The sequence below is a fragment of the Zonotrichia albicollis genome, chromosome 2 (genome assembly GCF_047830755.1).
Source record: "Zonotrichia albicollis isolate bZonAlb1 chromosome 2, bZonAlb1.hap1, whole genome shotgun sequence".
Classification (NCBI taxonomy): Eukaryota; Metazoa; Chordata; class Aves; order Passeriformes; family Passerellidae; genus Zonotrichia; species Zonotrichia albicollis.
In genome coordinates, this window is record NC_133820.1 from 1,388,306 (window position 1) to 1,413,665 (window position 25,360).

Sequence of the window (25,360 nt, forward strand, 5' to 3'; positions counted from 1 at the left end):
TTTCCTTCCTCACTGTGTCTATTCTCCTTATTCTTTATTTTCCCAAGGTGAAATGGAAAGGGGAATAAGCAAATTTTGATCCTGATTTCACTGGAACAGGTGATACTGATGCACACAGGTGGCATCTTTGGTTTTCTGACCAGATTCCTTCTGCATATTCAACTTACTGCTCATGACTGAACCTTTGGGAAGCAAAGAGCTTCTTGAATATTCATGGAATTAGTCCTTGGAACACCCTGAACTTGCATACCTAATCAGGTGATATATTTACCTTCTTAATCCCTCCTGACCTTCTTCCCTATGTAAATGAGACAATTTGAAAGCATCTACTTCAGCACTGGGTAGGAGATCCAGCTGATTCCTCTTACAGTAATTGCAGTGCCTCTTCCCAAAGTTCCTGGGAAAAAATCTTCAATCTTAAATCTCACTTGGCTGTGCTGTGCCCTTGACCATTAATAAATTAGTTTTAGCTCCTCTCTGTTTCCTTTGAAAGGAACCTGCATCTGCATTTTTCAATTCAATCCAAAGCCTGCACAAATTGCACCCAAAGAGCGACAGAAAATGGCTTTAAAATCTTTTCTGACAGGTAAGAGACCAGCTGTCAATCACACATCTTTTGGAGCTCTTTCTTGTAAATATTTTTGAAACATTGAGAGATTGTTCCAATAGTTTCCCTGGACATCCCTAATGCCATATTTATTATCACAGAATGGGTTGAATTGGGAAGGACCTTAAAGCTCACCCAGTGCCACCTCCAAGCTCTGTCCAGCCTGGCCTTGGCCACTTCAGGGATCCAGGGGCAGCCACAATTCCTAATTCCCAATCCCCCATCCATCCCTGCCCTCTGGCAGTGGGAGCCATTCCCTGTGTCCTGTCCCTCCATGCCTTGTCCCAAGTCCATTTCCAGCTCTCCTGGAGCCCCTTTGGGCGCTGGAGGGGGTTCTCAGGTCTCCATGGAGCTTCTCTTCTTCAGGCTGATCACCCCATTACCATCCCACTACATTCATTTTAGTAAATAAATATAAGAAATAAAAAAAAAGCCTGCACAAATACAAACAGGAGACAAAGTAGTTGTGGAATGATTGGTGCATGATAAGATTTGGACTAGAAATGCCACATCTCAGCCTACTTCAGGCAAGGTCTCTCTGTCTTGGAGAATGAATTCAGCCCTGACACTGATGTGATTATCCACTCCAATAAAACAGGTTATTGACTTACCCAGGCACTGCAGGAACTGCAGCACTTCCCTCTTTTGCACTCTCCTGAGTGGAAATGGGAAACTGGAGTCACTTTTTGGTGCCTCAGTTGTGAGAACAGCCCTGAATGTGTGTACCTTGTTGCTCGGCTGAGATGGGATGATGTGGAGGCAGAGATTTGTTGCTCCATGTTGGGAGCATCTCCTCTTCTCTAGAAAATAATCATGGGATCTTGCCTGTAATCCTGACAGTGTTGTACCTCATTCCAAGAGATGACACCACCAGGCAGTGACCAGTTGTGAATTTCTGCTGGAAAAGGCAGGGATTCCTTGAGCTAGGGAAGGATAAATGCCATGGAAGGAGCTGCTGTCGCCTGAGGTGGCTGTTGTGGAACACAAACACCCCGAGCAAGCCGGGGGTTTATGGACACAAAGAATTCAGGGTGGGGCATGCAGAAGGGGATGTTTGTTGATAAAGTGCAAGGAGAATCATTAAGAAAAGTCAACAGGCTGCTAAGAGGGATCTTAGGAGGGCGGTGTGAGGATGAAGAGAGGTAAAACAGGAGGTGGAAGTTTGGAAGGAAGATAAAGCACTGAAGTTGCAAAAAGCTAAATGAGGTAATTTGTGCCGTTTATAAAACTTCTGTGCTGCTGCAGAAGCTTCAGGAGGACTTTTTGATTCTGCTGAAGCCCTTCAGATCTTCACTTTCATGTTCTTTTTCATAATCTCTTTATCTTTTGATTTACCAACACCAAAAGGATCCTGCCAAGCTGTTTGAAACCATAAAGAAAGAAGTTGCTCTGTTTATTGACCTCTACTTGAAAGCTGGAGACCGAACTTCGATTTTTCAGATGTTTTCCTCATTTCACATCCTATGTTATTATAAACATTTGTCTTTCAAGCATGGGACAGGCTGAGAGCTGATGAATTACCAGCCTGGTGCAGGTCCTCAGAGTCCACCTGGTTCCTTCTGTCTGTGGCAGGAACCTGCAAGTGTCCCAAGTCCATCCCAGACTGGTTTGGGTTGGAAGGGACCTTAATGCTCATCCAGTCCCACCCGTTCCAATTGTCCCAGCAGGGACAATTTCCACTGTCCCAGGCTGCTCCAAGCCCATCCAGCCTGGCCTTGGACACTTCCAGGGGTCCAGGGGCAGCCACAGCTGCTCTGGGCACCCTGTGCCAGGGCCTGCCCACCCTCACAGGGAACAATTCCTAATTCCCATCATCCCATCTAACCCTGCCCTCTGGCAGTGGGAGCCATTGCTCCTTGTCCTGTCCCTCCCTTCCTTGTCCCCAGTCCCTCTCCAGTTCTCTTTGGGGTTTTTTTTCCCCTAATATTTATTATTTTACACCTGTCACAAGTAGATTTTTTGCTTATTCACCAACTTTGTGCAGGTGTTTTCCCTCCTTCTATTCTTGTGCTCTGTCTGGCCTGGCTGGTGTTATTAATATATTGAACTGGCTGCTTTCCTACTTTCCTCCTCACTTTTCATTATTAATCCATATGTCAAAACGATTTTGATGGGTTTGCTTTTCTTCCATAAGTTAATAGAGAAGCGGAGCCACCCTGGATGAATTCAGAATTTATGGAGAGCCCTCCCCAAGCCAAGGGCTGGCTGATATCACAGCAGCAGAGCAGCACAAATGAGCCAGAACAGCCTGTCCAGGACACTGAGGCCGGGTCAGCTCAGGCAAGGAGCCTTTCCCCTGTTTGTACCAGCAGGGAGCTGATATCTCTCCATGGAAGTACCCAGGGAGAGCAGCAGACATGTCTGGAACATTTGGTGGCCGGATCCCACGGGAAGGAATTCCGTCAATTTGGAATTTAATTCTTCTCCCCTTGTTTTACCTCTTACTCCTTTATCTCCTGCCAAATATTAATTTAAATGCATTCTCGTTGCACTCTTTTTTATTTTTTTTTTCCTGCCAGACTGTCTGTGCTCTATTCCCAGTTCATTTTCCAGAGTACAGGGAGCTTCTTGGACAGGGAGAAAAGCTCTTCTGATGTACGAGTCTTGCATTAAATCATAAAGCTCCATTTTGTGGCATTTTCTGGCAGCTGTAACTCACTGTGGGAATTGGGTTTGGGGTTTGGCTCTTTCTTATAAATCATTAGGAAAGGATACAGAAGCTCTGGCTCTGACAGCTCAGTCCCTCTCTCATGACTGCACTCTGCTTTATTTACCTTTTTCATTAAGCTTAAGGGCAGAACTGCCCACATAAACAAACCATCAAGAGGGAATTAGCTTCAACAGGAATGATTAAAGCTATTCCCAAGTTCTAATTTATCCCTGTTAGCAGACAAATGAGCACATGCTGACTCCATGCTCTTCCTCCACCCAGTGTCGCTTCCTTGACTCCACTGAGAGCACAGTGCCCAGAATGAATCCAGCACCTCTGAGTGCCCAAATTCAGGTGGAAAATATATTTCTATCTCCTATTTGTGAACCTGTGCTTGTTGTAATTGCAAATATGGAACAAAAAGACACCAATCCAGGGGAGAGAAGGCAGAAGCAGCAGGATCTGAAGTGCAGAAGAGGAGCAGAGGAAACATGAAATAGCAATTATTGAATAATTCTGTGTCAGACACTCTGGGTAGTAAGTACCAGAATCATTTGGTTTGGAAGGTTGTGGTTTCAGAAGGATTTGCTGGTGAATCTCTGGGCAGGGAGTGAGGCTGCTGGGCTGGCATTTCCTTTTCTGAAGGTGGCTGTGATGTTGCCCTTTTCCCAGTGACCAGGGACATTCCCCATCCCTGTGACCACTGGGAGGTGACGGTGGCAGTGACAGCAGCCAGCTCCCTTGGCACCCCCAGGCCCATCTCATCTGGCACTGTGGATTGTGTTTGTGCACATTGTTTAATTGGTCTGTAACTCATCCGTCCTTTATCAACAGTTATCTCACTCTCCAGGCTCTGATCTACCACAGCTTCCCACAGGATCCCACTGATCCCCTGAATAAGGCAAAGTCTGAACTGGACATTCATAAATTCCTCATTTTTGTTCCTCTCTCTCCTTCCGTGGTAGCATGGCACTCCTGCTTTTTCCCAGAGCCAGTCCTATAACATTCCCTGCACCACCAAATAACCTCCCTCCCCTGCTTCTCCTGCATGTTCTCCTCTGGGTTCTCCTCCAGATCCAAGGCATCCTGCATGTGTCACCCCCTGGACACTGAAGTGTGACAGGAGCTGCACTCCTGGCCCAGGAGCAAGCCTGGTGTAGCCACATGGATTACCTGGAGTCACTGCATTTCCAGTTCCCTGTGGTGTCAGTTCTGCCCTTTGAGCTCTGGAGACATCCAGTGCTGTGGGTGGGGTGGTTCCATGGGAGGGGAGGTCAGGGAAAGCATCCAGGACAGGCAGAGAAGGTGAGGTGGGAGGAGAAGGTGAACGTGAAACTGCAGGGGGGATAAACAGCCTGAGGGTTCTCTGATCCAGACTTGGATGAGCATTTTAGTCATGTGAAAAATGCAGGTTTGGGGGAAGTAGGGAGAGGATGTGGTGGAGCTTGGCCAGAAAATTGCTACTGACAGGAAAAGCTCTCTGGGCTATTTAAAGATGCAGGTTTGGCTCCTCTGTTTTTCACTATTTTGTGGTGTTAATTTGTTTTGCTGTTGATGCCTGACTGATGTCTCACAACGCCCACTCCAGAGACTCTCAAATTAATTCCTACTAGGATTTGTTTCACAGAATCACAGACTGGTTTGGGCTGGGAGGGACCTTAAAGCCATCCAGTGCCACCCCTGCCACGGCAGGGACACCTCCACTGTCCCAGGTGCTCCAAGCTCCATCCAGCCTGGCCTGGGGCACTGCCAGGGATCCAGGGGCAGCCACAGCTGTGCCAGGGCCTGCCCACCCTCACAGGGAACAATTCCCAATTCCCAATCTCCCATCCCTGCCCTCTGGGAAGCCATTCCCTGTGTCCTGTCCCTCCATCCTTGTCCCCAGTCCCTCTGCAGCTCTCCTGGAGCCCCTTCAGGCCCTGCCAGGGCTCTGAGCTCTCCCTGGAGCCTTCTCCTCTCCAGGTGAGCACCCCCAGCTCTCCCAAATTGGCTTCAACCTTGGAGCAGCTCTGGGGCCCCCTCTGGGCTCTCTCCACATCCTTCTCATGCTGTGGCCATTGAATCTTAGTATGCATTGTATAGGTGGCCTTTGAGTTATAGTAAAATCTATGCATTGTACAAGCGGCCTTGCCCCAATCCCAGTTGTTCTAGATGGGCTGCAGCTGTGATGTCCTTCACTGGGTCCTTAATGTCCTTAATGAAGATAACTGGGATAAAAGGGATGGGTTGGCTGCTCAGGGAGAGCCTTGGAGATGCCCTGATACAGAAGCAACACTGCTGTGAGGAGCTGCTTGTGAGAGAACCACCCAGAAGGAATGGGACTCTAGAAATATGATAACAACAACATGATAACAACAGTTTATCATGGATGGGTGATGTTGGGATGCACTTTTAATAAATGTTGAGGCTGACATGTGTTGATTTGTCCCATCGAATATCATCGTCTTACCTGACGTGTATTTTCCTTGAGGGTTCTCGGGATGTGCGAAGCTTCAGCTTCTCCACTGAAGTTTTGAGAGTTTTTTTCTTCTTTCCTGAGAAAACTCCCCAGTAATAGAGCACAGAAGGCTGTGGAAGGCAGGTTGGTGTTTGCTGTGTTCAGTTCATTTGCTGGAAGCACCTGGTGGCCATTTAGAGAAAGGGATAAACTTCTGTCAAGCCCAAAAGGAAACAAGATTAAGGCAGAATTGACAACTCCCGTTTCTCCAGCCATCATTTGTCATCATGCTTTGGTGAACAACATCAAGAGGAAAATACTTGGTTGTGATGTGGATAGAGATATTATTTATTTGTACTGGCACAGAGTGCCTTCAGCTGCCTGAAAACACAGCAAGATGAATCAGGCCTGTTGTTTAACTCCTTCTCAGCCAGGCTCTTCCCAAGGATTATACAATTAAATTTTGGATTAAGGTGGAAATTTAATTGGATTTATTATCTGTAGGGGGTGGATGAACAAAGTTTATTGGTCCTAAGTGGGAAACACAGGATGATGTACAGTGAAATGAGAGGCTCATGGATTGCACACTCCACTGCACCAATGCTCTTCTAAAAATCCATCAGGAATTCCATGTAAAGTCTGAATTCAAACCATTATTTGTTTTAAAAAAGCAGAGTTTAAAACCCAAGAAAAACTCCAAATCTTTCATTTTATCTTAACATGGAGCCTTTTTGCATGAAGGGAGCTGGTTGCTTCCCCTTGAATTATCTTGCTCTTTGGAGTAGGGAATTAAGACTTAAAGCAGCATCTGCTACCTGTTCACATTTTTCCCATTGTGATATCACTGAGTTAGTCCAAAGGGATTTTTTTGAGAAATCACAGTATTTTAGAAGACATCCCTGCTGGAATCTGCTCCGTGTCTCTTGCAAGGAAACTCAAATATCTGGTCTGTGTTTATCCCAGAAAAGCACCTGATAAAGTCTGGTTTGGGTTTGGCTTTTGCCAGCATTTCCAGGCAGTTCCCTCTCTCCATCTCCAAGGTCACGTGGCTCAAGGATGGAGCAGCAGGACATGGATGTCTTACATGAATGAGAATAATCTCACAGATGGGGGAAGGCTGGGAGTGAGATAAAAATTACAGTATTAATTTTTTCCCCCTTAATTCTGAAGGACGACGGAACTTCATTATCCAATCTGCTTAAAATTGAACGACCTAATGAAATTTCACACCCACTAAATTTAATCATGGATTACTCATGTGGGATTTGAATCAGATAAAAAGGATGCTTCAGATATTTGGTAGCAATTGCATAAGGTAATATAAAATCTGCAGCGTTCTTTGTCCTTTTCAGCAAATGTGAATTGCTTGACCTACTTTTCTTTTCTTTACTTTTGCTTTTTTTCCTTTTTTTTTTTTTGGTGTTCATGACCCCAGCTCCCTCCTGGGCATCACTGAACAGTCAGTCCCACGCTCGTGTACAAACCAATGGATCTCAGGAGTGCTTCCTCCTGGCTGCTGGGGCTGCAGGTGGATTATTGCTTTTGCTGCAGCAGTTTGGGGCTGGGAAGAGAAAGAAATGTTTCACAGTCAATATCTTAGCTGGTGTATTAAAAGGCCAGGCTGATAAGAGGATCTTGTTTGTGGCAGGTGGGGGTGGGTGATGGATTAAAGTTCTGCTCAGGGCTTTGGTTGTGGCTGCTGAATGAGCTTTTGCAGATCACTTTACCCCTCCAAACCTGCCCTGGATGGGTTTTACCCCTCCAAACCTCCCCTGGATGGATTTTACCCCTCCAAACCTCCCCTGTATGGATTTAATTGGTGTTTGACTCACAGGGATGTTCTGACCCCCCCAGAGCTGGCAGTGCCTGTGCAGGAACATTGACACAGCACAGGCTCTGTGCTTACAAGCTGTGGTTTTCCCCTCCTTCACTGTTTCCTGCAGAGCTGACCAAAGGGTGAGGAAGGTTCTGGAAATAGCAGCTCTCCTGTATTTTTAGTGGGACTTTGGGATTTGGGGTTGTTTTTCAACATCTGCTTCAGTCAGCACCCCCAGCACAGAGCAGCACCATGAAGGGATGAACACAAGCTGAAATACTGTTTGGACAGCATGGTCTGTAGGAGACACCACCTGAGTTGTCCCTTAGGGAGTAAAGAGCTTTAAATTCCCCTTCAGGAAAAGCTGGAGCTGGAGAAGCCACTTCTTGATTCAGAGCCTGGTTGTCCAGAGTACAACAAGTCAGTAGAGGAATAGCTCAAGGAGGAGAGAGAAACAGGCTTTGTTGTCAGATTTTTCCTGCTTTTGCAGAACCATTATTCTGACCTTGTGCAGTCCCTGCTGGGTGTCCACTGGGTGCCCTTCATCCTCAAAAAAAAACCCAGGAAAAAAGCAGCTTCAGACATTTAAAAGGATCCATCAACAGACTGAACAGCAGCTTCAGATGTTTCATCAAGGAGTAGGAAATCTCATCACAGCTGGATTACCCACCAGCTTCAGGGTTCTTTAAGGTCAAAAAGTGGTTAAATTGTAGGGAGCAGCAGGCAACAAGGGCCCTGAGGCCTCCTCTGGAGGCTGCTGGGTGGGAGTCCTGTCCTCCACCCATGGCCCACAACATTTTTGTTCTTATAATCCCTTCCCACCAACACTTTGCAGGCTTAGAGGATTTTTTTTCTTTGTGCCACTCTTTTCACACAGCCAGAATTAAGAGAATTTGCTGTCTAAATGGTGTTCTGTGGTCTTTGCAAACACTTTGATGGTCTGGGGTGGTGGTGAGAGCTTTTACCACAATTCTCCATCACCCTGCAGGATGATGCCAGGGCTTTTTTAATCGAAATCTGTTGGCATCAGTTTGTGCACATCTGGCCATATTTATCCAGGGATGGCAATGGAGCTGGAGCCCCAGGAGGGGCTGAGGGAGCTGGGCAGGGGCTCAGCTGGAGCAAAGGGGGCTCAGGGGGGACCTTGTGGCTCTGCACAGCTCCTGACAGGAGGGGACAGCCAGGGGGGAACAGGGACAGGAGGAGAGGGAACGGCCTCAGGCTGGGCAGGGGAGGTTAAATTGGATACTGAGAAAATTTCCACATGAAAAGTGTTTTCCAGCCCTAGCAGTCACTGCCCAGGGAAATGGTGGAGGCCCCATCCCTGTTAGGGATTTAAAGCCATGTGGATGTGACATTTGAGGACATGGGGCAGTGGTGGCTTTGTCAGTGCTGGGGGAATGGTGGGACTTGATGATCTTTGAGGTCATTCCCAACCTAAACATTTCCAAAGCAGAAGCAGTGTGTTTGGATGTGTTCACTGCTACCAGTGACAACAAATCTCCTGCAGTGCCAGTTTCTTGGGAAATAAATAATCAGTGGTTTAAATCAGATGGGTGCCAGTCACAGATTGCACAGCCTGTGTGAAAAACACGGGTAAGGCCAAAGAGGACAGCAGCGATGGATCAGGGGGAGCTGAGGCTCACACCAGGAGTTGGTGCTGCAGGATACAGGGGAGATTTTCCCTCTTTTTTCAGTCTCCTGCTGACACACACCTGCTTGGGAGACACCCCTGCCTGTCTCCACTTGTGCTGCACTTTTAAAGCCCTGAATTTATTGTTTAATACAGAACCAGGACACAAGGGTGTCTCTTCCTGCATGGAATGCAAACTCTCTGTATGTGTGATGTGCCAAGGGTGTTCCTGTGCGGAGGCACACTCAGAGTGCTGATCAGAGGGTCAGGGCACTGGGAAATGGCAGAGGGTGGGAAATATCCTTAGGGATATTTCAGAGTCATAAAATCACAGGACAGATTGGGATGGGAGGGATCTTTAAAGGTCATCTCATCCAAGCAGGCCACCATGGGCAGGGACACCTTCCTTCCCCTATCCCAGGCTGCTCCAGGACCCTTCCAACCTGGCCTTGGACATTGCCAGGACCAGGGCCTGGAAGAATGTGGCAAGTGGTGGAAGGAGGAAGAGCAGGAGCTGTGGAAGAGGAGAGACTCTGGTCTGCTGGAGGGGAAGGGAGGAAGCAGCAGCGACACTTGGAATGGGTGTTTTGAAATATGCTGGGAGTTAATTTTATCCAGAAGCATTTGACATGAATTTAGATTTGAAATCAGCATTTGCTCATTACCCAGCGACTGATGAATGCCAAATCAGGTCATTACTCTTGGAGTGGGTTTTTATCTTCTGCCATTATCTGGGGTTGCTCAGATCCTCTTCATTCACAGTTGTCTTTTCTGGATATAATTGGGTTTAAGCAACTGAGATACTAAATGAAGTGTTGATAACGAGAAGGATTGTTCATCTCTCCAAAGATGGTTGGGTTTTTCTCCTTTCTCTCGCCCCTGGTGTGCTGAGGGCTGCTCAGCAGTACTTGTTCTAAGCTCTGTGCGTTCAGATGTGTTCCATCAGTGTCAGGATGGATGTACTGACCCTTCCCTCCCTGCTCTGTGGGAATTTGCCTGCAGAGCTGAAGCTCCTCTGTCTCCATTCCAAGAGCTTGGCCAGTGCTCAGTAGGAGACCAACAAAACAACCTTAACACCTTTAGAAACTCAACTACCTGCTCTAACTCGATAACACTGAGGGGAAATTGGCTTCCCTTCCTAAAAATGTCTCCTCTCCTCCTGGAGGAAGGGATGAGCTTTCCATTTATCAGAGCAGTGGAGATCAACAGGAAAATGTTAGCGGGCTCCTGCGGCGCTTTTAACGGAATAAGGAGGCAGTGCCCTTCAGCAGCTCCTCAGCCAAACAAAATGTTTGGTGAGCCTTGCTAATCTATCCTGGCAGGACCAGTGCCACCTAACAGCAGGAAATGTCACCATGGCCAACTGCTAAAATAATATTGTAATTGTGGAATTTGTATTCCTGCGGGAGAATCCGGCCCTGTGCTCCATCAGCCCCGATCCCCTGGGCTGATCCCTCAGTGTGGGCAGCAGGAAAAGGGGGATTCAGTCCCTGAGCCCAGGTGAGAGCCCACCTGCAGCCCTGGGGACACGGCAGGAACAGCAGAGAGCCCAGAGGGGCTGGAGCCAGGCTGGCAGAGCTGGGGGTGCTCACCTGGAGAGCTCAGAGCCCTGGCAGGGCCTGAAGGGGCTCCAGGAGAGCTGAGAGGGACTGGGGACAGGCATGGAGGGACAGGCCAATGGGGAATTACTTTATATCTATATATATAAATATCCTCATTGTGCTGCTGGATCCCCACAGAACGTGACAATGTCACTGGGAATTTTTTCTCTCCAGCACACAAAGCTGAACCTCTGAGTTTGCAGGCTTCAGTGTTTTCCCACATCTAAATCAATTTTGGACATGCCAAGCCTTGTGCTCCCACATTGTATCTTTACACTAAATATCCTACTCCCACATCTTGTCATTTTTAAAAACAGAAGCGTGGCCCAAGAGGTCCTGAAGGGCTTTTCTTCTCTTTACATAGAGCTTTTGATTCCTGGATCTGTTTGAAAGTGTCTGAGGGCTTTCAAGATAAAATGCAGTTGTCTCCTTTTCACTCCTCTCTGGTAGGCAGAGTCAATGCCTTTGTTTCCAGGCAAAGCTGAAGTGCTGCCATTCCATTTGAAAATCCCATTAAATCTCATGCATCCAGTGATAACATTAAAAAGCAGAGCAGTATATGGTTGGTCTGCCATTGTTCAGTGAACACACACGGCTCTGTGGGAACAGGGTTTGGGGAGGACTTCACAGGGATCTCAAGGGAAATTCCCCAGGCTCAGGATGTCCCTGTTTCACTCCTAGATCATCTCCAGTCTCCTGCTCCTGCAGGCACTGCTGGCAGGAAGATGAGGATGCTGACATGGCTTTGAGTCTTTATCTCCAGGTACAGAATCCCAGACTGGTTTGAGTTAGGAGGGACTTAAATCCCATCCAGTGCCACCCCTGCCATGGCAGGGACACCTTCCAGTGTCCCAGGCTGCTCCAAGCCCATCCAGCCTGGCCTTGGGCACTGCCAGGGATCCAGGGCAGCCACAGCTGTGCCAGGGCCTGCCCACCCTCACAGGGAACAATTCCTTCCCAATACCCCATCCATCCCTGCTTTCCTTCAGTTTAAAGTCATCCCCTTTTGTCCTTTCGCTCCATCCCCTCCTGTTTATTAATTTCCCTCCACATTCTTCCCTTCACACAAATAGGAGGAGCTCAGTGCCACCGAATTCTTTACGTTTTCGCCCATTAGAAATTCAGCTGAATGGTCATGAGGAATATTTGCACTTCAGCAAGAACAGCATTGAATTGGGAACAAATTTAACCATTACATTAGCTACTACATTTCTCCTCAAACACAGGAAGCTTTTCTTGCACCCTGTGGCCTCCCCACCTTTTTTTCCCCCCAGATAAACTGATATTCTCTGTTCTGTGGGGATTTAACTCTCTTTGTCTTCAGCTTGAACACTCCCTTAACTATATTAATCACATATTTCCATCAGAAGAGATTTTTGAAAGTCTTTAAGCATATTTTGCACAGGTTGGAAGACTGAGTGAGCTGCCATCTCACTCTTGTTACTCTTCAGATTTGTAATTCCCCAAAGATAAAGCAGCATTAGGAACAGTCCCCAGTTTTCTCTGGAAAGTAATTTCTGATTTCCATATTAATCAAAAATAGCTTTACCTTCGTCCTGCCCTAATCCTAGGAACAACACAGGAAGAAGATTACATTCTGTAGATGTCAGAAAAGCAATTAAAATCTGCACAGAGGAACCGAGGGGGGAAGGAATCTCACCTCTTTATTTTGTGAGCCGAGCAGGGAAAGCCCCTGACCTCCAACTGTTTGTTTCTTATTGGCTCCTTTTCTTTTGAAGTGCCTGCTAGAATCATCTTTAATATGGCAAGATTAAAACACTGGGCTGTGAGCAGGCTGAGAGGGTTACAGTGATGAGAAGAGACATTTAAGGGGGGTGAGGATGGGCTGTGGAGAGCCTGGAATTTGCAGCTGGGAGGTGAGTGACTATCCATGGCTCTGTCTGCAGAGATGGGTATTCCTTGATCCATTCTCCAAAGCTCATTCCTTGAGCTGTTCTCCTCAACATTTTTTATTCTCCAGTTTTTCAGGTTCCTACAGGGTGAGCACTGAAGCTGCAGATATCAATTTTTACTGACTGAGCCTTTGAACTGAACCCAGTTTGCAGCTGGACTGATGGTTGTAGATCCCTTCCAACTGAACAATTCCTTTCTAATCTCTTCTATTCCTTCCATTCCATTCTTTCCTTTTAGTGAGCACATCTAAGTGTTCTCTGGAATGTGTGACATCATACCCACAATAATTCCCTTCCTGAAATACTTCTGCTGCTAAATAGGCCCATTCTGGAAATTCCTTTCCTCCCCTTGGCTGATAACCCTGGACCAGTCCAAGGCACTGTGGTCAGACTTTGGATCCCAAAGGCCTGTATTTATTGCAATAAACTCCTCCAGCAGCTTGCCGTGGGACTGATGACAGCTCTCAACACTCAACTTTTTCTCCTGCTTTCCCCATGCACTACAACTCACAAGAATATGATCATGGAATGACTATAATTAGATGGGATATTGGGAAAAATTCCTCCCTGTGAGGGTGGTAAGGCCTGGCCCAGGGTGCCCAGAGCAGCTGTGGCTGTCCCTGCATCCCTGGAAGTGTTCAAGGCCAGCTTGGATGGGGCTTGGAGCAAGCTGGGATGGTGGAAGATGTCCCTGCCCTTGGCTGATGATTGGAATTAGATCTTTTTTAAAGTCTCTAACAACTCAAACCAGTCAAAAATTTTATACAAAATATTCTGCTGTAAAACTTTGCTTCCTATTTTATGGCATTAAAAGCATTTTTAGTTGTGGCTTACAGCCTGTGAGGGCCCTTTACAAATCTGTTTTAAGTGGTTTGTGTGTTAGCTTATTTTTGATAGGGAGGAAAACCTGCTGCAAAAGGAGATGATTGTCTTTGTGCATTTTTAAACCTTATTCAGCCAGAGCTGTGACAGTGACAAACTGGCCTCAAGTCATTTTTTCTCTGTGACATTTGCAAGTCTGATACATTTCCCAAGCTGTGGCTGCCCCATCTCTGAAGTGTCCAGGCTGGCTGGGGCTTGGAGCAGCCTGGGGTGGTGGAAGGAGTCCCTGCCCACTCAAAGGGTTGGAATTGGATGAGCTTTCAGATCCCTTCTAACCCAACCTGTCTGTGACTCTCTGGTACTTCCAACTAGTATACATTTCCTGAAATGCTTCCAAAGTAAATGTAGAGAATTCCAGGTTTCTAATTAATTTGTTTCACTGGAAATTTAATGCTAAAACTGAGTCTTTCGATTCTTGTTATATTTCCCAATTTCTTTGCTGTTGGTGCTGTAATTTTTGAGAAGGGTTGGGGCAGAAAGCCCAGTTCTTGATGGCAGTGCTGGGGCAGTGCTTGACTTCAGCTGGATTTTGGATCTCAGGTCTCATTTCACTTTATTTAAGGATAACAGCTTGGATTTGAGCCATGGGTGACCTGGGGAGGCAGGGGGTGAGTGCCACATGGTAGAAATCCACCTGGGAAATGAAGCTGCTGTTCTGTCGTGGTTTCCCTCAATTTATTGCTGTGAGGAGATCCTGCAATTTATCCTGGGATAAATTAATTGCAAGGCATTGATCTTGTCCTGGAAATGTGCAGAAGTCCATTGGCATTGAGCAGGAGCACTGCCTGAGCAGCTGCCTGTGGGTATTTGGAGTCACTTTGTGCCAGCAAGGATGCCCAGGATGTCACTGAGGTGACACCAAACTGCCTGTGACCTGCCTGATGTTTGCCAGGTGACCTGGAGCTGGCGCTTGCAGCAAAATCTTCAGGAGTGATTCCTAAGGCTGCTCCATTTCCCATCAGTCTGTTAAAACCAGATTCCTGGAGGAAATTGCTCATTTCTTTAGGCCATGGGAAAGCTTCCTCAGAGCCTCCTTTGCCATCACAGGCAGGGACACCTTCACTGTCCCAGCTGCTCCAAGCCCTGTCCAGCCTGGCCTGGGACACTGCCAGGGATCCAGGGCCAGCCCCAGCTGCAATGTGTGACTCCATAAAGAGCTCAGAGATGAGGAGTTGTCTCAGTGTTTTGTAGCTGAGGATTTAGAATCATTTCAGTGCATTCTTTCCATAGAGCTTTTAAAAGAGCCCCATCCAATCAAATAGATGCTGCTTCTGCTTGCCCTGCTTGGAAGTAGACCAGGACTTTGTGGATGACAGGAGGTCTGAGCCGTGCTGAGATGGAGTGGGAGGCACAAATCCAGGCAGAGGAGGATTCCAGGGCATCTGAAGGGAGAGCAGCACCACTGCCTACAGAAGAACTGGGGAGGGACCTCGTGCTGCCAGTCATGTTGTGCCAGGATAAATACAAACTTGGTTTATTTTTCCTATTTTAGTTATTTCTGAATGTAGACACGACCTGGGCTGATCCTTTATTTCTCAGCTGTTCCTGTTAATGTTTTTAGGCAGAAGACAAAACCTGCCAGGAGTTTTGGCTCTGTAGGGGAAACAGGTTGCCCAGAGAAGCTGTGGCTGCCCCTGGATGCCTGGAATTGTCCAAGGCCTGGTTGGATGAGGCTTGGAGCAAGCTGGGACAGGGGAAGCTGTCCCTGCCCATGGTGGCGGGAACTGCATGAGCTTTAATGTCCTTTTCCACCAAGCATTCAGTGATTCTCTCCATAATCCATACCTGTGTGTATATATTGCTATTTTCAGTTTCAAATGCCCCAAATGGTATTTTATGAAGTATATTTGATGCCATGAATTAATGGCAGTTTTATACTGTTGCATGTTTTTTTGGTAACAATTTTTAAGTCTGTCTGAGAGATTCCCCTGGGTGCCTCTTCACTCCTCACTTAAATCATCCCTCAGGTTCTGCTGGTAAAACCAAAGCCTGCTGATATTCTGAGTCCCAAACCATAATTAGTCATCTTGTCTTTTTTAAGCTGATTTTTTCAGCCCAGCAGCCCCCAGTACAGGAGGGGGCTGATGTGAGCCCTCTGGTTTTATTGTGCTCGAGATCGTGCCTTTCACTCCTTTCACTCCTGAGCTTTTCTCTTTTCCCCTCTCCCTTTTCCATCCCAGTCCATTACTCCAATTTGCTGTTCCTGGAGGGAGCTGCTGATCCTTTTTGCTGTTTCCCAGCCACGCTGGATGTGCTATTTTTAAGGCAGCCTCCCTACCTGCAGTACAGTGACTCATTTTGGGTTTGCCAGGTCCCCACGTTCCTGCCCAGAAATCGGCTCCTGGACTGAATTCCTGAGGGGATTGCTGGGATCACAGCAGAGAATCCCCAAATCCTGGAGGGTGTGAAAGTCACAGCTATTCCCTAAACACAACCCAGCAGTGCCCCTCTAAAATGAGGGTGCAGAGGGTCTTTAATTCCCCTGTCTCTGGAAGTCTCCAGGGCCAGCTTGGATGGAGCTTTGAGCAACCTCATATTTTAAATCCCTCTGGGGATGGGGACTCCACCACTTCCCTGGGCAGCCTGGACAATCCTTTCCATGAAATCATTTTCCATCCTCCTCCCTCGCTCCCCATCTGCCATCCACCCTGAGAGTCACAGGGCTCTCCCAGTTATCCATGTGAAATAATTGCCCCACACAAATCTTGGGATTTTTTTTTTTTTTTAAACAAGCCTGCCTGCTTCCCTGTGTTAAAAACAAGGAAAAAAAGAGCTGCCACTAATTTATCACTTTTTACCTGCTTGAGCAACCAGGAGGATGCACCTCAACCATAAAATGTAATTTACTTCATTAGTAATTGCTTTGCTGAGTTAGGCCAGTGTAGAAATCCTTGTTTTAAAACAAGCAAATGAAAACTGTGCTAAAACATCCCTCAGCTGTGGGGTTTATTATGTTTGAAGTTTCTTCTGGGCTTTTTGTAAGGAATAAAATATTTACAGGATGGAGGGGAAGAATTTCTATTTTCTTTTTTGTATCTATTTTTTTTTTCTTCCTAAGCTTTCTGAAGAGACACTCTCTACCAGAACACCAGGTGCAAAAACATAGCTCTAATTCAAGTATTCCCAGAAATTGCTTGGGTTTGTGGTTTTGTTTTGTTTTTTTTTTTTCTTAGAAGAGGGATTATAGGCCATGAGCATGGTTTATAACACTTCTTTAGGGGTTGAAAATTCAGTTTATGAACCAGAAGTAATAAATTCTGCACAGCCCCATGATTCCAGTGCTGTTCTTCCTCCCTGGATTTTGGTGAGTTGGGCAGGAGCTGGTAGGATTTTCAAGGGTCAGGGAATCTCATCCCAGCTCTTGGCTGGAAAATCAGTAACAAAAACCTTGAGATAAGGGATCTGTGTGGGATCACTGTATCCCTGCTGCCTTTCTGGCAGAACCTTTGCACTTCCAAGCTGGTGAAATCAGATTTTATTTCCACCAGAGCCGTTTGTCAAACAGCACTGTGGAGTTTTGCCAGTTCAAATATTAGGGATTCTCAGCTTCCCCCAAGCATAATTTGAATCCCATCTCCTGGCCCAAATACGTGTGAGAGACCCATTAAGCCTTTTAACACCCAAAACCTGCTTTTGTTAATATTCTCTGTGTGCTCCATCTGCTGCTGTGTTTGTCCATAGCCAATGGATTCGAGAGCAATTCACTTCTCTGGTCTGAGGCCAAAATGTCCAAAATACCATATGGACATTTGAAAGTTAATGAGCATTTCAAAATTTCAATATCTAAGGCTGTTGTGATCCCTAAACCTGAGTCTTCCTAGAGTTTGGCCTCTTCTTGTAACACTAAATATTTTATCATTTTGAATTTTTAGCTTTGCAAATGAAAATCATGACGTTTGTACTTTGAAACTGGCCCTTTGGGGCAGTAATTTGATTTGTAGCATTGTTTTGACTGTTCTGGAGCTGCCTATGACTAAAATGAGCTGAAAAAGGAAATGTGGTGTCCCCAGAGATGTTGTTCAAGGGTGTGAATCAAGGATGAAATCAGGAGGATGCTGCCAGTGCCAGAGGACAAAGTGGAGTGTAAAAAGCAGAGATGGGAGCCAGGACTATGTTGTGCTACAGAGAGACTTAATTAGTCAATTAATTGATGGATTGCTGTTTAATTGATTAATTACCAGGCAGTTGCTAGTTGCTGTTGTGTTAATCATTGATCATGCTCAGGGCATTGCTGGGCACCTTGGCTTTGGCCACACACTTGGAATACCATTTTTTAAGGCAGTTCCAAGCCTGGCAAATTCAATCCAAGCATTTGGAATAAGAAAAACTAAAAGGCAGGAGCTTTGTGCCATCACCTTTCAATCCAAGCCATTCCAGGATTCTGTTTTGTACCCAGTTGTTGCAAACACCAGCTTGGCAGAAAAAATAAATGACAATAGACAGAAAACAGGGACAAATTCCCATATCCAGGATCCAGGAAGGCATCAGGAATGTGGAGCAGTTGCCTTTCCCTAGCTGGAAGCACAGGGGTTTTGCATGCACCACACTCTGTGCCGGAGCAGGAATTACAGCTGGAGCAGAAAACTGAGTTTTTAACTGATTGTCTTTTTGGCTCCTGGCTTGGGAGCAGAGCTGAAAAGGATGGATTGAGAATTAGCCAGATGAACAAGTGCATTTTGGACATCACAAAGGGCTATTGTAAATACTGTAAATATTATTGTAAATGCCTTGCTGTAACCTATAACCTGAGGGCATGGAGAGCACGGAGTCCTGCCTGCATTTCCATTCCCAGCCCCTCCAGAAAGGGCCTTCTCACCCCTCTGGAGCTGCCATAAAAACTCTGCCAGGGCACACCAGGAGCCTCCAGGCGAGGCTCTCCTCACCCTCCACAAATTCAGGGAATGGCAAATTCATGATTGAAAAGCAAATGAAGGCATTCCTGGCAGTGTCCAGGGCCAGGTTGGACAGGGCTTGGAGCAACCTGGGACACTGGAAGGACATGGTGGAACTGGGTGGGCTCAAACCATCCTGGGGTTCCAATACCACATGGTCTGTTTCAAGCTGAGCACTCTTCTGCCTTCTTAATTTATTTTAAATCTTTCCAGCTGAATATTTCCCTGGGGAGCATTATTGGATAAGCTTGAGCCACAATTGAGTATTTAAGAAAAACTGCAAAGGAGCTTCTTTATCTCAGGCTTCCACTTTCTGTGGAGCAACAAAGCCTTTTATTTTATCAGTAGGGGCTGTTCATACCCTGTTTGGGATTCTTCACGTACAGAACGAAGCAAATCATTGCAAGGAGAATCAATATTGCACAACTTAAAGCCTTTTCCAGAAGTTCTTTCCCACAGAGCCTTGTCTGAGCACAGGAGAGGATGTGACACATGTCTGTGGCCCAGAAGTGATATTGATTGACAGTCTGACAAGTTCTATCACTCTGGTTTATTTATAGCGTGTGCACTAAGCAGGCAACAATCTCTCTAATATTTTTGGACAGTTGATCCCAGTTTTCAGGATGAGTTTTGCTCATCCAAACACATCCCATACCCAGACAGCTGCAGTAAGGCCTGGGGGGTTTGTTTTGGATGTAGGTGGGAAGTAAAACTGAGGTGGAATTGAAATAAGAATGGAACCATCTCTGTTGTCCTACAGCTTGCCACTGTACTGAGCCTTAAAAAACTGGTCTGAAAGCAAATGTGGTTTGAGCAAGAGAAAATCAGGGCAATGTGTGTTCACAACAGTGCTTCCATCCATCCATCCATCCATCCATCCATCCATCCATCCATCCATCCATCCATCCATCCATCCATCCCCTTGCCTGTGAGCTCCAGCTGGGAAAAGCTCCTCCAGGCAGGCAGAACCCCATTGTGTCCCCACTGTCACCCTGTGGGATGGGGACAAACAGACAGTGCCTCGTGGCTCAGCTGTCCTGCCAGGGCTGGAGCTTTTGTCCCCAGCACCCCTGTGCCACTGCCAGCCCTGGCAGCAGTGCTTCAGAAAGGAAATGGGCATAAAAGGCAATATTTCCTGCCAGATCCCTGTGGGGATTTTGGGGCGGTTGTGTTTCTCTGTGTGGTACCTGTGGAGTTTCCATCCTTGGCCTCCAAGCCTTGTGCTCACCAGGTAAAATGTGGATAAGCCCTGAGGAAAATTCCTTGAGGAGCTGTGCTTTCGCACACAGTGGAATTTGAGCAAAATATTTACAGGGCGGAGGGAATCCATAGTTGGTTTTGCATGGCGCTGTGTAATGAGCAGGCAATGGTTGCTGTTTATTTAAAGGGAAGGACCTTTCAGGGAAAAAAATCAACTGAAAAGGTCTCCAGGAGTGAGATTGTCAAATGTGAGCGCAAATCTTTTTTTAAAGCCCTTGCTGTGTCTGGTGCATCCACATTCATTTGACTGCTCCACTCTTGGGCTGATGAGGCTTGAAACAGTAATAAGGGGGTGGCATTTTTTCATGGGAACAAATGCATTTATTATCCTCAGAGCCTTCAGAAGTGCTGGATTCTCAACCATCCATTAACTTGCTCTTCAGAACAGTCCCACCCTTGCTTTCAGCTTTTCCTCTATTTTTACATGCATTTAGCATGAGTGGGCTGGAATAGTTTCATGGCAGGGAGGTGAGTGAGTGATGGGGTAGCCGTGCTTGTGTGGGATGATCAGTGGGAAATGAAACCTGCTCCAGCCCCTGGGCTCCTGCAGCATCCAGGTGCATTCACCTGGCTGCTTGTAGGGAGAGGTTTGGGAAGAACTTGCCATGGAAATGTGCCAAATGGATCTGTGTGGTGAGGGAAGGAAGGAGAGGTTCTCCCATCCTCCCTGCCCTGGGCTGGCAGAGCAGGATTCACCCAGAGATGCTTTAAACAGAGCAGGGAAGGTCTGGCACTGCCCTGTGTGAGAGGCTGCTCAGAGGTCCCTCCCTGAATCCCACGTGCTGAGGGACATTCCAAAAGGCAGGAGGAGATGCACAGCCTCAGCCTGGAGCTCTGCCGCTGTGTGAGGAGCAGGCTGGGAAGATCCTTCTGGAATGAGATTGATTCATGGCATAGGAGAGCAAGCTTTGGTGACAGCCCTGCTGCGAGTCCTTCGGGAAATGCTGCAGCTCTCCCTCTCTGCAGGCTGGTTTCCACTGCAGGAGGAGCTCCCACACGTCCTCCTCAGCCCCTTTCCCCGTGTCCCCTCTCCATCCCACCTCCAGGCAGGTTCTTTCCGCTCTCACTGCTCCCAAATCAACCTTCAGGAGCCTTTCCTGCCAGTCTGGCTGCTGGAGGCTTGGTGGAGCCGTGCCAGGGAGCCTACATGGTGTCTGCTCTCTCATTTCTCACTTCTGGGGTAATTCCTCAAGTACCAAAGCTGCACATCATTCATTTCCCCACGTGGGATTCTCTGCAGGAATGAATTCCCAATAGCTCGAAAGGGAATGGATTTACATCTGTGAGTAGTTGAAGGCATGAGGCTTCTCACGTTTTTGTCCTGAGAAGGTGCTTGCAAATCCTGTTTTTGAAGAATTTCTGAGGGCTGGGCACTAAAGAATGAGAAATGCTGGATGGGCTTAAAATAGAACATGAAAGTGTTTTGCAGGGGAAAATGCTTTGGCTCCATCTGGCTGACCCGGGGAGGTGCTCATGAAGCAGGAATGTTCCTGGGGCTGCTGCAGCTTCAAAGCTGTCACTCAGCACAAACAAAGGGCTGGACAGTGGCTAACAGCGTTTAGAGGGGGGATTGGTGAAACAGAAGCACAGGATTGGGTTGGAAAAGCCCTTCAGGACCACTGAGTGCAGCCATTGCCCCACAACTGCCCAAGACACTACTGACCCACGTCCCCAAGCACCACATCCATCCCATTCAGGTATGGGGACTCACCTGTGCCCTGGGCAGCAATTTTACCTCATATTACCTCAAATTTATCTCATTTATCTCAAAGTGCAGTGGATGCCACAAGAGGGACAGTTTTGTGTGGCTGCCTGCCCTCTCCTTGCAGGGATTGCTGGTGGTTAATTGAGCTCTCCATTGCAGCGAGTGTGGAGCTGGAGTCCTTGGCAGCTCAAGGAGCTGAAGTGTGGGTTTATGGTGCTTTGTCCTGCCCTTAGATAAGGGACTTTATCATCCTGTAAAAATCCTTGTGACATGGCTACTTTCAGAGGTCTGTGCTGCTTGAGAGTGGTGAAGGAAAAGAAAAAAGGAGAATATTTTGTCTTGTAAATTAATGTCAGCTGCTCGTAGCAATTAAGGCCTTGATCAGATAATGGTCAATGAAACTACTCTTGAAAAAGTGAAATGGCACATTCTGGAATTCAGTGTTGGAAGTGACAATTCCCAGTGGCTGGGAGGCTGAGACCATGGACCAAGCATGGGTTCTGTAGCCAAAGAAAAGCAAATTCTCTTTCAAGAATTTCAAGAGAACCTTCATAGCCTTAGCACTTATGTATTGGGTGTTATTTAGGTGATTTTGCTACAGAAACATTTAAAGTACATGAAAACTTAAAGATGGCTTTTAAATACCTGCTTGAAGCAGCCCCATGTGCTTTTTGCTTTGCACAGTTTTTGTGTGGTGATTTTTAAAGCTGCTCAGCCAGTGCTTCCCAGAGCTGCAGTGCTGTGTGTTTTCCCTGGGGAGGAGATTAAATGAACACTGCCTTTCTTACTCCTATTGATTGTGGAGATGATATTAAATTAAAATAAGCCACAAAACAACTTTGGATTTCTTCTACGAGGAATCTAATAAATTTTGTTCAATATTTTTCATCTCATTTTCTCCCCTTCTGCACCAGCGCAAGGCCTCAAGCCCAGCAGAGACGGAGTCCTGTCATGTGCAGATCCATAGGAAGTAAAGGATATTTTCTTTCTGTTCCTGACATTATATGTCAAGTGGGTTTGAGCCTCTTGCTGTTGTTTTTCATTCAAGGTGACGGGGCAGGACAGAATGGCAGGAGGGGAGCGCTGTCAGCAGCAGGAGCAGGAGTTTACAGGAGGTGTCTTGGGTTTTCCAGGGGGAAAACCAGAGCAGGATGCTGCAGGCTTTGGTGGTGTCACCTCTCCTGAGATCATTCCTGGTTGCTGGATCCTGATTTTGTTTGGTACCCAAGGGGATGTAAGGCATTGGGACCATCATGGGGAGCTCAGCTTTTTCTTCCATATGGGAGCTGATTTGGGATTATTTGGGGGGTGAGGAAGAGCCAGCAAACAAAAGGTGCAAAACCAAGAAGATATAAAAATTATAATATTATGGAGTAGTTTTGGGTCAGAAGGGACATTTTAAAGGTCATCCAGTGTCTATGGGCAGGGACACCTTCCATTATCCCAGGCTGCTCTATCCAATCTGGTCTTGGACACTTCCAGGGATCCAGGGGCAGCCACAGCTGCTCTGGCCACGCTGTGCCAATGTTTTATCACCCTCATTGTAAGAAATGTCACCCTCATATCTAATCTAAATCAACCCTCCTGCACTTTGCAACCTTTCCCTTTGTCCAATCACAACAGGCCCTGCTAAATAAAAAATGCCTCATGTATTTTTAAACCTGCTGGATTTTGAGTGCTGGGAATTGCCAGGCATGTTTCTTCTGGCACAAATTGCCCCAGATTCTGCTGCTTTCTTATTTTTCACTATGTCCAAAAAAAGGAGCAATCCACACTAATTTTCCTGTACCTTTCCCATCTCTGCTTTGCCTTAAAATAGAAAGGACAAGTTTTCTTGCTGGAGGTCAGCACTTATCAAAGTTTATGAGATCAGAGTGGAAGATAGTGCAGAGCAGGGCTTCTCTTGGCATCCAAAGCTATTAAAGCTTCCTTGATAGAAACCATATTTATTTGAGCTGAAATGAATGCAAACCCAGCCATAACTTACCTTCAGAAGAACAAAAGATACCACAGGAAGGAAGAGTCCTGCCGAGCATAAAATAAATCCAAAAAAAGGAGGAAAACCAGTTAAATCCCCAGCACTGGAGGGTTTTAAAATAGGTGTAGATGTGGCATTTGGGGACATGGGTCAGTGGTGGCCCTGGCAATGCTGGGCTGGGCTTGGACCTGATGGTCCTGAAGGTCCTTTCCAAGTGAACAATTCTGTGATTCTATAAATGCACAGTTGCCTCCATCTGCCTGAAATAAATCCTTCAAAACTCAGCTGGATGGAAAATCTTACCCCAAAACTCAATTTTCTTGTGCTTTGACTTATTTCAGGCTCTTTTTTTTTTAAGGTATAACCCCTTATAATTTTTGATCTGAGTAAAGGTTTTTTCATTATTTTGGCAGTGGGTGAGTATTGATGGCATCTCAGAGGGAGAGAAGGGATGTTTCTGATTGAAGATCCTCATCATTAATGCTCTGCTTGCAATCACTGCATCTGCAAATAACTTTCTAAGGAGCTTCTTGATTGCTGGAAGGGTTTAGATATTCCTGGGTACAATGAAAACACAGTTCTGTGTAGCCTAAAAAACAACCAAAAAAAATCTGTTAAACTGCTGCTTATCCAACATTAACTACAGCAATTTTTAATTAACCTGATTTAGAAGCCAAATATATCACTGATGAAAATGAGAGGGTAGAACATCCAGTCATTTATTCCAGTACAGTGGCCATGATTGTTGAATTAGATTTATTCGAATGAACCTCAACATTTTGCCACAGAAGCCAGTGGTGCCAGGCTTTGGGAGCACTGGGATTTGGGCTGTGGCTCTTTTGGTGCTCAGAAGAGGGAAATACAGACCCATGCTGGCTTTTATTTAATAAAATGAAATATTAAAAAAGATGGGTGTAAATCCACTGCTAATTACCTCCTTCCAGCCTTAGCTGGCAGCCAGCAGGCAGCATCAATGGGGCTTGGCATGGAAACACTCTCCAAGGGCCATTGCATTGGCTCTGCTCTGGGATGCTGGCCAAGGGGACACACAGATAACCCAAGAGGTGACACACACAGAGCCAAACTGTCCACCAGCAAAGCAGGGTTACCATGCCCTGCTCCCTCTGCCAGGGGGGGTTACTCAGCAGCACCTAAGGAGGATGGAGTTGCTCAGGTGTTGCTCTTTTCTGTAGGGAAAACCTGCAAGAAACTGAGGGAAATGAAAAGCAAAATGGTGAGCAGTGACAGCACCCCAGGGAAGGGCTGGAGCTGTGCCAGGGGATGCTCAGGTTGGATTTTAGGGAAAGGTTCTTCCCCCAGAGGTGCTGGGCAGGGAATGGGCACGGCTCCACAGAGCTCCAGGAGCATTTGGAGATCACTCCAGGGATGCACAGAGTGGGATTTGGGATATCTGTACAGGAACAGCAGCTGGGCTGGGTGATCCTTGGGGTCCCTTCCAGCTCAGGACATGGTGTGATTCTGTGGAAAAGGAGCAGAGGTTGTGGCTGTGCTCTCCACAGAGGACAGGAATTTCCAGTGAGGTAGGAACTGGATGCTGGACACCTGCACTGTAGTAGGAGTCCCAGTAGAATATCTGTATTGTATTTGAATATCTGTGTCTAGGCCTTGCCCTGATGAGCCCCGGTTGTTGTAGATGGGCTGCAGCTGTGATGGCCTTCATTGGGCTGCAGCTGTGGCCAGTGAAGGTAACTGGGATAAAAGGGGGTGGGTGGGGCAGTCAGAGAAAGGGGCCCTGACTGAGAAGCAGCATCAAGCAGAGGAAGGAGTCTGTGCTGTGAAGAACTGCCCCCTAGAAATATCACTGAGAAGGTACAGGACTCTAGAAATCAGCTACAAACATGCACTGTGTGGGTGCACACAGGCTCTGGGCTGTGCCAGGATTTCCAGCCCCTCACTTCCCTCACACAGCTGCCCTGAACTCCCTCTGACCTCGGCCAGTGAGGCTGATGCAAGCTGAGGGTGCTC

At 46.8% G+C, this 25,360-nt stretch overlaps 1 protein-coding gene across 11 annotated transcripts in view; it reads left to right on the plus strand.

The window, feature by feature from the left end:
* Positions 1–25,360, plus strand: part of FAM168A (family with sequence similarity 168 member A) — a 120,405-nt gene that overhangs the window by 79,134 nt on the left and 15,911 nt on the right. The gene's annotated exons all lie outside the window — the stretch shown is intronic.